The sequence below is a fragment of the Protopterus annectens genome, chromosome 2.part1, assembly GCF_019279795.1.
Source record: "Protopterus annectens isolate FY-2018-M chromosome 2.part1, PAN1.0, whole genome shotgun sequence".
NCBI lineage: Eukaryota > Metazoa > Chordata > Ceratodontiformes > Protopteridae > Protopterus > Protopterus annectens.
The window spans coordinates 1,095,303,003-1,095,318,002 of NC_056729.1; positions in this window are offsets into that span (position 1 = coordinate 1,095,303,003).

Below are 15,000 nucleotides of genomic sequence, written 5' to 3' on the forward strand. Positions count from 1 at the left end.
TATTTAGCCATACCTATCCATAACATACATGAGCTGGTGATTATTAAACATGTAGTGGAGTGATACTTACACACAGCTGGGACCACCCCTGTTGCCCTAGCCTCTTGGATCCACTGATCCAAGAGATCCCCCTTTCGCCGCTTCAGGTCGACATAGTGATGCCTGACCTGCTCAGCAGTTTTGGGTATGCCAGTGGCACTGGTGAGGTCATGGGCGAGACAGTCCAAGGCTTCCGCTTTATATTGGGAACCCTGGTACTGGCCCTGCAGCAGTCTCTGCTCATGGCCTTTGACAAGGAGTCCTGCCATGACTCTGGACTCCTGGATGCCCCAACGCTGCACCCAAAAGTGCACATCCTCTCCCATTCCAGACATGGTACCTGCAAGGGGAAGCTACAACCAGTTATGAGATGTATTTCCACCTGTTTGGTTTAAATAGGGTTGATTTCCCTTACTTTGCCATGACTGGACAGTTTTGAAAAGGCTAAGCTATGGGCAAACCTGCTTACCTAAGGTTGGCATTGCTTAAAGGGGTATACCAATGGGCAAATTAAGTTAGCTGGCCTACACATTGCTTACACCTACTAAGCTGGGCTGTGCAATGCTTAGCATTGCTTAATATTTAATTTGCATTATATCTGCTTTTGGCATTAATTTATTATTCATTACATGTTATATATGTGTCTGGTATCCATGATTCATGTGTATGTACACTGTATGGGGTCCTTGTGTTTATTAGGGGACTACTTCAACGTTTTATTAAAATTACATTTCACATCTGGGCTTACTGCAGTACTCCAGTTCACATATTTTTGTTATGTAGTAGGTTATACAACATAAGACTGTATATAGATTCCTTTCACATGTTCAGTTTGATTTTGTCATAGTGCGGATTTGTTTGGTGATACCTCAATCTTATGTACTGCTGTGATGGGTTAGTGGTTAACTACTGTGACTATAGTGAACATTGTCCTGGGTTCAAGGCCTGCACAGGCTGTTTATTTTGTTTCTGGCCAGAACAGCGGCTGTTGTGTACAGAGTGATTAAGCTCATTTAAGCACTTGTAAATGGGTTTGCATGGGTTTGTGTGAAGGTAAGCAATGCTAACCTCTGGTTAAATATGCTTACAGAGAGTTAGCTTCAGTATTGCTTAACCTGTGTGTGCATTGCTTACCCCCATGCAAACGGGCTTAAACCCACTTACTAGTGCTTAAATATGCTTATTCCCACTTACTACTGCTTAATAGTGCTTACACTTGCTTACTAGTGCTTACTCCTGCTTACCACTGCACTAATTTAGAGAGTAATGTCTAATGCTTCTTGCGAAAGTGGGGGATTTGGAAGCTGTATGGAGTTATCATTCATTACACATTTTATCTTCCATTTGTATCCCTGATTCCTGTGTACATATATTGTATGGGACACATGAAATTATCTGTGGAATTTGCAAAATTATGACACTGACATCTCACATCTGTATTTAATGCAGTACTCCATTTCACAAATATATGTTATTTAGTAGGTTATGCAACTAAAAATATTGGTCATAAAGTGATTTGACATGGAATGTGCTGTTGTGGGACTCAAACCGGGAATGACTGCTCTTAAGGTGAATGCTCTGCCCCCTACACTATTGCTATACTGTATCATTTGCATATATCTTGCTTTTTATCCTCTTCTGCCATTTAAGCTGCATTAACCATAGCTAAGCGATGGGAAAACCCACACACCTACGGTTAAATTTAATCTGTTTCATAAAAAAATAAAGTATCTTTATATTCTTTGTGTTACCTATTGCTCTTGTATACATGGAGGGATGTTGTTGGGGGTATGCGTACACCTATGTGCGGTCTTGCTCATTCTTTTAGGACTTGTCTGCTGTTCTTCATTGCAGGGGCATGTATATTCTGAGAGCTCTGCTCTCAGACATGCCCCTTGCACCCTTACACACTCCGTGTAAGATTAGGAGCTCAGACAGCTCACCTTCATTAATATAGATGGCTCACTGCCATCCTGCTCCTAAACGGCCCCTTCAATGCAGGACTAAGCTAGTCCTGCACGGAACGATAGTAAATCTGGGGGTATGCTAAGAAATCCTCAGTTGAAATAAAAATCATTGTTTGGAAACCCTATGCTTCCTTCATTCCAGCTTATGGTGTCCCAGAGAAGAGAAATTCTTGTTATTTTGCTATACCAAAGGGAGTTGAGTAATAAGTTATTTATTTTCTGTTTAATTTTGACAGGTGGGGGTAATTATTAGAGCTTGGCCAATAAATAAGATTTTAGGTAACAGTATCATTTTGATTAAAGTTAGTCTGTCTTCAAATGTGAAGACGAGTCTGTTTCAACTGTCTATTAGACTAGTAATTGAGTTTAGAAGTTGTTGGTAATTAGAGTGAGGGATTTTTTTAATATTAGATTCAATAATGATACCTAAATATTTAATATGCTTATTCCTCTCGGTTTATGTCTCTTTTTGATCTATGTTTCATAGTAACATTTTTACTCAATAGAAATACCTGAGTTTTGTTGTGATTGAATTTTAGACCAGAGATGTTTTCAAAGAAGTCTAGCTTATGTAGTAGGTGATCTACTGAATTTTCAATATCATTAGAAGTTATTAGTAGGTCATCAGCAAACAGTTGTATCTTGGGGGATAATTTGTCTGACACTATATATCCTTTTACGCTGTTATTATTTCTAACATAATTTGCAAGAGGCTCATTAGCCAGGCCAAAGATTAATGGGGAGAGGGGGCACACCTATTTAGTACATCTTAATATTTTGAATGGGCTAGATAGATATAATTCAATCTTTACATAGTCTATGGACTTTTCAAATAGTTTTTTAATTAATCCTATAAAGTTTGGGGAGATATTATATTCTTGCAGAGCTTTAAACAGACATATATAAATATAAACAATATATTTAAAATGATGGTCTGCAAATTAGATTATATGTTCAGCTAAGGCATTCTTGGAGTCTTTTTTATCATATCATATTGATGTTGATATATTCTGGTTTTAAATCTATTTTTGTCTTACCTATGTAAAAACATGAGATAAAAACACTCCAAGAATGACTTAGCTGAACATATAATCCAATTTGCAGACCATTATTTTAAATATAGTATTATAGATCATGTTGATATAGGTGAAAGACGAGGTCCTATAGATGATTTTTTGGAATTGAAGGAACTCAAATGGCAACTGCAAACCAATGCAACAAGTTATCCAGGACTAAATGGTATGGTTTCTATCAGTCCTATTTTGAGACTGAAAGCCAAGTTTGCTATCTAGATATAACTATGTTCATGGGGCATACACTCTGTTTAAAGTCAGCTTTGTTATAGGTAACATGATAGCTAGATCTACATATGCATTTATTTAAATATATAAGAATATATCTAGTAGAGGTAGTTTAGTTATTTTACCAGTACTATATGCAAGTATGTGCTTGTGTAGTTTAACAGTGGGAAAGTATCTAATATATATGAAAATGCAAGTTATACAAACTGCAGATGTAATATATCTTTAAATGCTGGTTTCAAACTGAGGCAAGTTTTATCACATGGTTTTTAGTGCATATATAAATGAGTTGGACACTATGGTTCAAGTTTTTAAGCTTTTATTCTGAGGAAGTTTGTATTTTATAAATGAAAGCACTAAATAAATACTTGGGAGTGGATCAGTTTGCTTTTTGCCTTCATTTGTGTTATCCTTGCAGGAAAGCTCAGAAAGGCTTGGCACCCAAACTTGCCTTTTAGTTAGCTCAGCTTGAGCTGCTTGATAGTTTGGGTGCATAGAAGATAAGGTGCCCCGAAGCTTTGGAAATTTTCCAGCTGTTATATCCTTGGCAGGATGTTACCCATATAGCTAAGGCTGCTGAAGAAATGATCATTCTAACATCTACTGTTATGTTAAGTTTAATTACACAACTGTACTTTGTTTTAGTCACATACATCTCATTTGGATGAAGTTGTGGTTGTAGAGTTAAAAATGTACTACAATAAATTGCAAATAAATGTTTTTACAAAGGAGTATTCATGGATCTATTCTGAGGATTAGATAGTTGTCCATCAACAAAACAGGAATTATTAAATATCAGTTCTTTTAATTATTTAATCTTTGATATCTAAGTGCATTATTTTTTTTCCTGATGATTTTATGAATGGAAACATTTATTATTCAGATAATATACAAAAATTCATAAATTATATATAAACTGTCTGGTAAAATAAAATCAAACTGAAGACTAATAAGAGTATATCAGTAAACATGGAAAATAAAAAAGCATGGGAGAGAGAGCATATACTTTACTTGTTAATTGTTTTGTTGAATGAGAGGTCTATTTGGACAAAGCTCATTTAGAGTAAAGACAAACTAACATTGTTAACAAAAATATGTGATATTTATTTAAAAAAAAAAGAGTACAATGGTTAAGCAAAAAAAGAAGCAAAACAAGCATCATAAAAGTCAGTTTCAAACATTTTATAAAAGCATCTCTTGGAACACAAGATGCATGACATAGATAAATAATACAAGGCTTGCATGCAAAGATGCATTTATACCAAGAAAGCATAATAAAATTACCTTACCTATTTAATGTAAATATAATAGGGCTATGACACTCAACAAAAGCAGCTACAGCCTGCAAAGAAAGATATAAACAGCATATGCATGTTGTAGAGTATTAGCAAGGAGGAAGGGTGTGGAGGTTAATGAACTGTGCATAGGACAGAAGGAGGAGAGGATAGCAGGAAAGAGGATATCAGAAAGAGAGCTTAAAAGGAAGTAAGATATGACTATTATATTGAGGATAACCCTTATGGAAAGTGTTTCAAAAGGAAAGAGGTGCTAATTATGGGAAGAAACTCACTGTAATGGAATGCATAGGGGAAAGAGAAATAAAAAAAAAAAGAATTACGAGAAAAGTTAATTGAATTGGCCAAAATAAAATGAGATTGTAAAAAACTAAAGAATGTGTGAAAGGTAGTTTGGTCAAGTATTAGGTCCAGATCAGAGAGATGGACACTTTCCTTTATGAGAAGAGACTAAAAATGTGAGATCCTTTTTCATGTAAAATACAAGACTGAGATGAAACTATTTTTATTTTTAGTTTTTATTTTTTTTTTTATTGAAAGTTATTTAAAAATACATCATAGAACCAATAGACATACCTTCAGACTGGAGAGGGATATGTCTCCTAATCCAATAAACAGATACCATCTCTTGTCACATTAAGGAGTGTCAGTGTGATTATAAAAGCCAAAATGAAAGTAAATGTGATTTCCTTACAGAAAAATGAGGTAGAATGCTAAAATGTCAAATGCCAAGTAGAAAGCACATTATTTCAGAGATGATGCAGATATTGTGTCTTGCTATCTGAGTCTGATGGAGCAGTTTGTTTAACCACTGTCTTACACTTATCTAACAGAAGAACCTCAAGAAAGGTTTCAGGAGTAAGATATATCTGAAAATTGTTTTAATTGTCAGAATTTTGCTAAGTAGCTGCATATGAAGGCCCAAAGGGTAAGATTTTTGGGTTGCTTGTCGAATAAGAGTAAGGAGTAATGAGAAAAGAAGTGCCAACATAATTAACTGTGGAGACATGCATATATGATTGGAAACTACTACACCAAAAATATCTGTGGATTCTTCCCACACCCAAAGAGCAGAGGGCATCCCTATAACATTAGTTAAGGATGCTCTGGGGTGTACTGTGCCAACAGTACCAAGATGGTATGTTAGTTTTAACTTATGTAGACCTGCTGCTGAGTATTAACATGTATGTACATTTTTGTTGCATTTGGGATGTTCCTGGGTGTTCTTACAAATGTATGCCCCCTGCACTTTGAATAATAATTTGGAAGCTCAATATCTCACTTGATGATAGTCTGCGGTAGTGGTGCTGCGGTAGCATTGTCGCCTCACAGTAAGACGCTGTCCACTTCGATTCTCAGTTAGAGCGTCTTCTGCGTGGAGACATGCATGAATGGGCGTACCTTCGTTGAAGGTTGTGTGTCAGGGCTGGCAACTCTGTACATAAAAATCAACTGCCAATCATTAGTGGACCGGAGTTCTGCTGTGGCGACCGCTAACCAGGAAAAGCCGAAAGACACATTCATTCAACAATATCTCACTTGATGATAGCTTGTTGATGTCCAAATGATGTAGGACAGACATAAAGAATTGCATTATATCAGTGAAACCCTTTGAAGTCGCAGCCCACAAACATGCCAGGTGACAGTCTCCATGGGAGGTGCCTACCAGGTATGAGTTACAAGTGCACATGAGGCCAAAAGTTGGTTAAAGTCAAACTAAGTATGGAATTATTAGGGAAAATGAGTCTTGGATTCAGTTTAATACATGACTGAATGGGACATTTATTTTACATACACAGGTTGCAAGCCCTCCTTGCACTGGTTTTCTTTAAGACTGAGATAATAGTTGGGGGATGGGTCATGCAAGGTCAAGCTTCAGGCCTAGCAACAGGTTGTTATCCATTAAGTGCCTCACAGTCTGCTACAGAAGCAACTATTGATGAAGTGATATGATGATGACAGCATAAGAACAGTGGATACAATTTGAATTACAAATAACTCTAGCAGTGCTGAGGTGTTAGAATGTGCAAATCATGCTACAGAAAAACATCTGAAAACCTATTGTCTGTCTCAAATATTTTAAGCAAGAAGGTCCTTTCCAGTATATTGAATGCCTTAGTTAACATCTTTCAGAACAGTCAGCGCTTTCACGTTACCAGTACTACCTCACAAATAAAAATTGAGTTCTTAGATGTTCTACTTAAGAAAGCAAATGGGACACTTACAACAGAGGTTTTTCGCAAACCTTGTAGAAGGAATGCTATACTCCATAGAGATAGCATGCATCCTCCTCACATATATAGAAATATTGTCAAAAATCAAGCAGCGCGTTTTTCTAGAATTACTAGTGAAGATTTGGTGTTCGTTGAAGCTATTGAGAACATAGAAGCTGAATTTATAGACAGAGGTTATCATAAAAGAGAACTCATTAATCTACAGAAGATAGACCGAGAAGGAAAGGATAGGCCATACTTACATATGACTAGGTCTTTACCGGAAAATACATACAGTAAAGCCATTGGTAGTAATAAAAAAAGGATAGCTATACCTTATAGTAATAATAACACCTCTATAGTTAATACTATTAAAAAACATTGGAACATTCTACAGCTTTCACACATTTTAAGTATATTATATACGCATTTTTCTTCTGGACTTATGTAAACAAGATAGGAGTGGTTTTCAAAAATTTACATTAAGCTTGTATTATGATATACTTAGTGTAAAAGGAGGTGTTGTTCATTTTACTATTTTAAATTATGTTTTATTGTTTTTTTCTACTGCTTCAATACTGACTTGAGACTGTTTCTTTAAATTAGGAGTTGTAATTTGAATGTAATTTGATTGGGTGGATATATGTATTTAAATGTTTCGTACTGAGTTTTAAAATGTCTGATGAAGTTTATGTTTGTACCATAAACGAAAAGCGCTTCACTACTAATTTGTGTGTGCCTCTTCATTCTGCTCTTTGGAATTATCAGTCTACAGCTTGATGACAATATTAAGCAAATAGTAGGAGACAAACCATCTTTTAGTTACAAGAATACTAAGTCTTTAAAGAGACTGTTATGTTATGATAATATGAGACAAGATGGTATACACTCCCAAAGGAAAGGCACACGTGCTTGTCGTACATGCAATCAATGTAGCCATATTAAAAACTCTAATGAATTTGTGCATCCAGACACAGGGAAGAAATATGAGTTCAATAAATATGCGGATTGCAAGAGTATGAATGTGGTTTACCTAGGTCAATGTACAAAATGCCAAAGTTTTTATGTAGGTATGACCACTAGAACCTTGAGAGAACGTATTAGAGAACATGTATATGCTATTAACAAGGAAAATGAACTCAATGCTTTGGCTAATCATGTTCTTCAAAGAGATAGTACACATGTTTTTCAATTTATAGTATTAGAACATATTTATAGGACAGAGAGGCTAGGATGCATGCGTAATAGCACAGAAAAGAAAGAAGTAAAGTGGATAATTAAGTTAGCAGCAGATAGGGGCCATGGCCTTAATGACAAAGTTTCTTTGAGACCATTTTTAATAGACAAACCTTTTAAACGTTGATGGATTTATATATATTATCAGATAATTTATATAGATTATTATTACTTTTATAGATATTTCTGTATATATATATATATATATATATATATATATATATATATATATATAAAATTTTATATTATAATATTATGTATTTTAAAATGTTATTGAGTATGAAGTGTTGAAATTTTCCCTCCTTCCCTTCATGTGAACCAATTATTAAGCTTTTTATTGTATGAACTTTTATAGTCGCTACCCAATAGGAGTTCTTTTATTATTATATAAGATGTTTGATGCAGGGACTTAATTAAGTCTGATGAAGCGTCCTGGTGACATGAAAGCGCTTACTGTCTCTCTTCTTTTTGCCTCAATAAACTTCGTTTTGGAACATTTCTGCAGTTGGAATATATTTGCTGGTGATTTGGTTGGCTTCGATTGTCGTGGTGTATCCTCTTTATACATATTTTTTGGACTTATCTGTTTTTTTAGAGGATACTTTATCCTGGTTAGTATTTTATACGCTTTACAGATCTTTCAGAACAGCTTGATATAGACACTCTGAGTTTTGCACTTGGTGGAGAAAGAGTGAGACAGTACAGACTTCCTTTTTGGGTGCAGTTGTATTTACCTGCTCACAACACAGTGCAGACAAACACATGAAGAGCAAAGAAAAAGCAGGCACTAAGAGACAGCATTTAAGACTGGGAAACCTCCACTCACCTGACTTCCTAATAGGGAAGGGTTTGAAATAGTGGAAACTGAGCCTAGAAGAATCTCAGAGAAATGATGATATACTCTTCTGGCTCTTTAATACCTCTGTGGTTTGTTGGCATAGCTAGATGAAGATTTTGAGGAATATATGAGGAAGTAGGCAAGACATCGTCTTGAAGACTCCATGGAGAGAAGCACATCATGACTAATATGTTCAGCCTCAGAGAAGGAAGGGGTCAGTAGAAATCCACAACATGTCTGTGGGTTGAAACTACATGGTAATGTCAATTTTCTGTGTTGCAAGCTACATTTAGTGGTACCAGGAAAAAATCTTCTGCACCATTTGACAAAAATGAGCAGTTTCCAAATGCTTTCAAGATTTGAAGCAAGAAAGAACAATGGATACAATTTGAATTACAAATAACTGTAGCAATGCCGAGTTGTTAGAATGTGCAAATCATGCTAAAGAAAAACATCTCAAAACCTATTGTCTCTCTCAAATATTTTAAGCAAGAAGGTCCATTCCAGTATACTGAATGCCTTAGTTAATGTCTATTAGTAAGAGAAACAGGGGTTCTAAACTGAGTTGTACATGCTCAAGTGAGACACGAGAAGTCTGAGTTGTAGCTCAGCAGATGTGTTGCCTGGAATAAAGTCTGCCTTTAGAATGGTGATATATTTAGAGATCTGTATATCTTGTATATTTAACAAGATCTTGGTTAAAACCTTGGCATTTCAGTTCAGCAGAAAGACTGTGTAGAAGTTAACTGTGGTAATGGTTTTTGGACTGAGTTTATGGTGAAAGTATTATAAAAACTGGATTTAGAGTAAAGAAGATAAAAAGTAATGGGAGACCTAGTCTTCATAGAAGACTTTCAAAAGGTAGATTTCCAGCAGTACTATTGTCATTTAAAGAAAGAGAACTTTGGGTAGTTTTGGACTTCTGGAATAAAAATGTTCCTGTCAAACAGTTTAGGTAAACAAGAAAGAGATGGATCTACAAGGGTGGAATCTGAAATGGAAATCATAGCTGTCATATGTGAATTAATATAATAAGAAAGGTATCCATGATAACAACTTCACAGGATATTGAGACATCTTGGGTGTGTACTATAAAGAACAGCCAAAATGTTTACTTAAAACAAATTTGAAAAATTAGTGTCTTGCCTGCTTCATCATGCACTTCTCAAAATCTTCCTTCATTTGTTTGAGTTATAGCTCCTGTATTCTATATAGTTGAACATCTTTGGTCAGTCTATTGTTCTGTCATCTTCATTTGATGGCTGTGTTTTGCCCATGTATGATGACTTGATATGTGCTATTTTATAGAGACTCTCTGAGTTTTACACATGTTGGAGAAAGAGTGAAACCATTTTATTGTTTAAATGATTGCACTTTCTCTGAGTTAGAGTGGCTTTAGAGTTAGAATAACAAGGCAGGATGAATAGAGGTTTAGTTTTTGAAAACTGTATTTGCACTAAATATACTTAGATGTTAGTACATGTTTTTGCCACGGTAAGTATCTCGTAGTAAGGGGTTCTCTGGTTTTAGTCTATGACAGATTGCCTTCTCTGTGAAGTCTGCATGTGTTCCCACATAGATTTCTGCAGATGCTCTGATTTTTATCTCACTTGTGAAACACATGCAGTATGTAAACTGAAATTCTCCAAATTGCCTGTACCTGTGTGCTTTGTATGCGAGTGTGTCCATTTGTGTTTTGCAATAGACTGACTCCCTGTTCAGAATGGGTTTCAATGCACTAATGGAAAATAGCTAGATTGATGTACTCATGTGAGTACTTTCATGCAGAAGGGACTAAGAATTTTTGTTTAGAATTGCTGAGTTTTGATGATTAATCGTACGATTCTCCCATAGTAAATATATGTCACTGCAATGTCTGCAGGTTGCATTCCTACTATTGTTGATTTCATTTTGTTTAGACATAAATGTATTGCCTCTACACTTTGAATGAAGATGTGGAAGGCAGGGGAGATTGTTGCTAGACTTCTGTAAATTTGGACTCTTCCTGATAAACCTTGCCCTTCTTCATCTTGTATATGAATGCAGAGTACCCCCCCCCCCCAATACTCAGCATACCACTTAATCTATGCATTAAAAAAAAAACAAGAGTAGTAAACATTCTGATTATGTGCTAGATATGACAATTCTTGTATTAATACCTTAACTATTTACTTGATGACAAGATCTCTGTGTAGAACTGAGTTAGCCTCCAGGTAACAGATGCCCTTTGGTCCCAAGATGATACAGCTAATGTTGTAAGGCATGGTCTGAAGTTTATTATTTCAGGATACCAAAGACATGTTTTTTGTAAAATGAGACAAAATGTGTGTGTGTGTGTGTGTGTGTGTGTGTGTGTGTGTGTGTGTGTGTGTGTGTGTGTGTATGAGATTGTGAGTAGGTATACTCTGTGTGTATTTCTATGTACATGTCTGTGTGTAGTTGTCCATGTGTGGTTATGTGTATAAGTGTGTGAGTCTGTCTGTCTGTCCTCTGTGTGTGTGTATGTGTGTGCACCGTGTGTCTGAACGTGCATGTGTGTGTATTTGTTTTGACATTAATTACTTATATATTACTTATATAGCTTAGATTTTGGCTTCCTCTAAAGAAACAAATCCTTTCTCACTGACTAAGCTAGGAATTTTTAGCAACAACTTATGTTTCCCCTTTACTTCTCTATACAGCACCCATCATGACTAAACTTCACTCCACTTTAAAAAATAAACTAGTTTTTGTTTGCATCCAACTTACCAATTCATTCACACCAGTGCCTAGCACTGAAGCACCTACTCTGGCTAGAACTATCTAATTAATCCCAACTGATAAGCACCCACAAAGTAATACACAAAACCAACATTTGCCCATCTCTACAAAACATCCGTGAACATTACTTCACTCCTAGGAATCTTGGCTCACAGAACAAATATCTCCTGACTAGGAACAAGTCTTATAACAGTGCAGGTGACTCACTTTACTCAACCTATATTGCTAAGCACTGGGACTCCATCCCAACCACACTAAAACAAGACATGTTTCAAACACAACCTAAAACACCACTAAACTTCTGCATGTGTATGCTCATACTCCCATCCTGACTAAACACACCTGTTTCTCTTCCATTGCCAATCTCTCTATCAATCACCCTGGCTCTTTCATTTTTCTTAACCCTATCTCTTTCTCTTTTTCCCCACTACAGCTCCTCCAACTAACCCATATCCGTAATCCTCCCCTTTTAATACCCCCTCCTTACCCACCTCATCATCTTACCTATTTACTGTTATCTGTGTGAACTTTTTTCTACTTGTGTTCTTCTTGATTATTGCTGCTATTCCCTTCCTCCTCCTCTTCCTCTATTTTCTGTTCCTGCTGTAATGACATTCTACCTCATTAATATCAATATACATGTACTTATGTGCATTATCATTGCTCTTGTATCTTCAGCTATTACATGTTAACATGTCTTTGACTTATGCAAAATAATATAATTTCTAAAGTACATGATAGATGTCTATTATTTGTCTCGATACTACCCACAAAATAATGCTTAAAATGTTTAATTTTTATTGTTGCTCATTGTAAATATGCATTTTATGTGATGCTTTTCTTCCTGGGCCTCCTCTGAAAATGGGACTTGTGCCCAGTCTGACTTTCACCAGTAAACGAAAGACAATAAATAAATCAATTAATTAATAAATATTTTGGATGTAAAATACTTCCTCTGACAACAATTATATATACTACAGAAACTTTGAAACATTAAGTGGAAGAACTATTTTTACATGAAAGATGTAAAAAAAATCCATATGCGTTTTTGTTGTTTGTTAGTTTGTTTACATTTGTTTACCTTAAAAGCTGGACTGGGCAGAAATAATTTTTTAGCAGAGGCTTGGGGAGACACGTTTCAGAGAATTTGCAGTTTTATCAATAGAATACTCCATAATATAATATATGTTTAAATGACTGAAAAATTACATTCTTTGAGGAACTGTGGGCATAAAATATACCTCTTATACATATAACACAAGGCTGACTCATCTGGTAGAAATAGATAAAATATAAAACAGAAGAAAACATTGTTATCAGAGAATTGTATCCTATGGAACAGGTAGTTTCTACCTGCATGAGAGTTGGTGAGGTCAGATTTAAATGTCAGACTCAGAGATTGGCAATGCCATTCATAAACCAGCTGCTGCACAATACAGACTGCATGATAAATGTGTGATAAATTTGTGAAGTTGTTGCATCTGTAATCAGCTAATATTATAACATTCTAAATAGGAATGTAAGGTCCATTTTTATTTTGGGGGGGGGGTTGGTATGGCCTAATCTTAAAGATGATCACAACATAATCCAACAGCTCTTGTCAGAATTCAATAATGTGAAGAAACTTTTGGGTTTTTTTTCAAGTCCTATATTTTCAGTCATAGAAATAAAGAAGAAATGAACCTAGAAATGTTCAAGGATGTTTATCAGGCTGATAAGTTCACCCCCCCCTTTTTAAAAAGCATTCATTTATGGAAACAGATGTGAATGAATACTGAATGTCTTCAGTCAGCAAGCAGTATCAAATAAATGAAGTGAAATCTGAGCTAATGGACCTTCAACAAAAGACAGCTATCTGAAGAGAATAACTTAAAGAAAGAGAAATTGAAATTGGAAAACTGCATTAAAAAGTTATTGAAGATAATAATAAAATAGAGAAAATATCTAGAAAGAATGACATTAGTCTTTGGAATACCTGAAGAAGTAAGAGATAATGCAATGCTTTGTCTTTCATTAAAAAATAATTCTGGCTTTGCAAATTACTCATATTTTGAAGGTATCCATCTATTTTCAGGTTTGCTTTCCCCTTCACATTAAATACCTGTTTATGGAGGTCTGAAGCTAAGGTATGTTCTTATTTTCAGACTTGATTTGCCACTTCAAACAGATTTCTAAATTCCCTCCCTTATCACAATATGATTTTTAAGTTGTTTATTAAGCAGAAAGTCAGAATACAACACCAATATACTGATGACACCAGAAAATTTAAAGAAAGAGGACTTACTTGTTACATCTTCCTTTTTCAGAGGCACAAGTAAGGCAATTTTTTACAATATCATTCATTAAATACTACAGATTTTACACTGTGTCCTTAATCATATGCATATATTTTTGCATCAGGTTTGTCATGCTTAGTTTTTAATGAGTATTATCCCACATTCTTACTGGAAGTGGGGAGATTTTTGTGCTATTTGGCAATCAAATTTTATACTAATTGCATGCCCTGATTTTTATCTGGATGTATTTACTTTTCAAGAGTCTTTGTACCTATTTTCAGTATCTTCAAGTTGAGATATAAGTAGATATGATAAATTTATTAGAGGACATTAATATTGGAGATGAAAGAAATCTCAGAGGGGAAGAAAATCAGAAAGTAAATTATAATGCTCTGCATTGTTACCAGACTAACAAATGGTTGGTAAATGTAAGCAGGAAAACAGTGGAATAAGAAAGAAGAATCTTGAAATGAAACTGATGACTTATCCAAACAAAATAATTCAGGCAAGAAAACAATTCCATATCGGTATGAATTATATGCATGGTAAATATTAAGGAATTTGACTGTCCATTCATAGCCAAAGTAACATCCTGTCACTCCTTTAAAGAGTGTCCCAACTTGGAGAATTTGGAGATGTATTCCTACCCAAATAATATCCATTTGATCATTTAAAGAATTCTGATATGAATAAAGAAATTAACTTTTTAAAAGAGCACACTGCAAGTCTTACCAAATTGGCACAATTAAGTAAACTATTCTCCTTTTCTGATATTCTTATTTATTCTACTGTTCTTCTAAATCTACTCTGTTCCTTCCAAGCATTTCTTACCCATAACACTTGACTTACTTTTCTACCCTCCAGTTTCTCTTACCTTCTTCCCACCCCTTCCTTTTTCATTTTTTAAGATATTACACCAGTGCTTTAATCAACTTTTTCTTCCATTATTCCAAGGCTGTACTTGTTTGTGTTATGTATTTCTACAATCTTTGATATTAGTTTTTCTTTAGATTATTTGATTTGAACTAGCCATTATCATCATAGTGTTTTATTTATGTCTTTTGGCCTTGTCTGA